This window comes from Macrobrachium rosenbergii, chromosome 26 (genome assembly GCF_040412425.1).
Source record: "Macrobrachium rosenbergii isolate ZJJX-2024 chromosome 26, ASM4041242v1, whole genome shotgun sequence".
Classification (NCBI taxonomy): Eukaryota; Metazoa; Arthropoda; class Malacostraca; order Decapoda; family Palaemonidae; genus Macrobrachium; species Macrobrachium rosenbergii.
The window spans coordinates 833,508-836,007 of record NC_089766.1 but is presented as its reverse complement, the minus strand read 5'-3'; the positions used below and the strand labels follow the sequence as shown (position 1 = coordinate 836,007).

General features: G+C 29.7%; 1 protein-coding gene and 1 long non-coding RNA gene across 2 annotated transcripts in view; one reads left to right on the top strand and one right to left on the bottom strand.

The window, feature by feature from the left end:
* The window catches only part of LOC136852885 (uncharacterized), a 422,752-nt gene that overhangs the window by 217,334 nt on the left and 202,918 nt on the right, over positions 1 to 2,500 (top strand). The gene's annotated exons all lie outside the window — the stretch shown is intronic.
* The window catches only part of gogo (golden goal), a 98,610-nt gene that overhangs the window by 59,025 nt on the left and 37,085 nt on the right, over positions 1 to 2,500 (bottom strand).

Sequence of the window (2,500 nt, the reverse complement as noted above, 5' to 3'; positions counted from 1 at the left end):
GCCATGCAATATAGGCATTAAATGAGGAAATATGGCCCCTGAAGGATTTTGGGGAGTTAAGAGAGAGAGAGAGAGAGAGAGAGAGAGAGAGAGAATGTTTACCATAGGAGATCTTTCATAAAAAGAGAGAGAGGAAGAAAGAATATTTACCAAGGGAAGCGTTTCAAGAGAGAGAGAGAGAGAGAGAGAGAGAGAGAGAGAGAGAGAGAGAGAGAGAGAGAGAGAGAGAGAGAGAGAGAGATGTTTACCATAGGAAATCTTTTATAAAAGAGAGAGAGAGAGACTATTTTCCAAGGGAAGTCTTTCATGAGAGAGAGAGAGAGAGAGAGAGAGAGAGAGAGAGAGAGAGAGAGAGAGAGAGAGAAATATGATAAAAAAGGAATTGAAAAAAAGATTGATAAAGAGCAAAGGAAACAAAATGGGGTAAAAAAAAAATAACAATGAAAATAAAAATAAATTAAAAATACGATTAAAAATTTTTTTTTCTTAAATCACGACACGACAAAATGTAAATAATATGTACAATACGATAATTATAATCAGAAATAAATTAACAAATGTGAAGAGAAACTGAAGATAAACAATATATGGAGAGTGAGAGAGAATTGGAAGACACAAAATATTGCCAAAAAATGTTGCAAAAAAGAAAATAAAATAACTGAAGTGATAAATGATGAAACTTGAAAAATATAAATGAAAGGAAATTATGATAAATTGGGATACAGGGAGAAATATATGAATTTGAAATTATCAAAAAATATTTTCTTAAATTACTTGAGAGTAGTTCATGAGCTCATTTGCATATGCCTCTGAATGCGTATGAATATTATTTATATGCATATATTATTCATATTTTGTTATTATTATAAGAAAATATAAATTAATGATAGAATAAAAAAAATATTTCAAAAATTGTTAAAAAATAATTCACTTATTGCAAACGCTTCTAAATGTATAAAAAACATGAAAAATATAAAAGAAACGTTATTCTAAACTAAAAATAACGAAAAGTAATTAAAATGTAATTTGAAAATAATTAAAAATAATTTTAAAGTAATTAAAAATAATGAAATAACTTATTCCTGATCAAGTTAAGGAAACTGACTCCCAAAAATTAATAATTAAAAATAATACAAAATATTTAAACTTACTTCCGGTCCAAGGTAAGGTAATTTGGGTCCCCCAAAAGCAGGTGAAAATTTACCTGGAAAACCTCGACACATTCTCTCTCTCTCGATTAAAAATAATTAAAACTAATTAAATAATTAAAAACAATTCAAAAATAATTCAAAAATAAAAATAAAATACTGAAACTTGCTTACGGTCCAAGGTAAGGTAGTTTGGGTCCCCCAAAAGCAGGTGAAAAATTTACCTGGAAAACCTCGACACATTCTCTCTCTCTCGATTAAAAATAATTAAAACTAATTAAATAATTAAAAACAATTCAAAAATAATTCAAAAATAAAAAATAAAATACTGAAACTTGCTTAAAAAGGTAGTTTGGGTCCCCAAAAAGGTGAAAATTTACCTGGAAAACCTCGACACATTCTCTCTCTCTCGATTAAAAATAATTAAAACTAATTAGATAATTAAAAACAATTAAAAAAATAATTCAAAAATAAAAATAAAATACTGAAACTTGCTTCCGGTCCAAGGTAAGGTAGTTTGGGTCCCAAAAACAAGTGTAATTTTACCTGTAATTAGGTGAAACTTCACTATGTCTTCCTTCTCTCTCTCTCTCTCTCTCTTCCTCCCAAGATCCTCTCCTTGCAAGGTCAATCCAAACACTAGACAACGTCTAGACATGTAAACTCTAACAAAGGTCTCCTCCTAGGACCACCTAACGCCTCCTAACCCCACCCCCCCTTAAAAGTTTAGGACAAAGAGCGTGTCTGGGAAGCAGGAAGTGTTATGTCTGAAATTCGTGTCAATGTTTTTTCCATTTTTCTTTTTTTAATTACGTCTGAATCCTCTAATCGAGGTAGGAATGAGAGGTAGGAATGAGAGGTCTTGACGTATGGAGGGCGAGAATTTAAGAAAACTGTTGGGTTTTATTTTTGAAGAATTTTTTAAAAATGTCAAAAGGAACATGACTATAATCTTCGTGCGCTTGGAAATCGACAAATTATGGCGAATGTCGTACACTTGGCAACAGCAAGCCACCGATAACTAAAAAAAAAAAAAAAACTAATAATTTAAAAGAAATTACAAAGAAATATTAATTGGGAGTGATTCAGTATAATAACGAATTATGAAAAATTTTTTTTGAAAATAAAAAAAATAATATAAAAAATCATGTATTTTGGAAATCGAAAAAAATAATAAGAAAATTATCGCTCACCTGGCAACAACAAACCACCATAACTAAAAACTAATAATTTAAAAGAAATTACAAAGATATAATCCCCCGGAAGTGATCCAGAAAATTAATGAATAAAAAAAAAACACATTTTTCATTTTCGTCTCTCTCTCATTTGCATAGAGAACCTTGTCATCAACA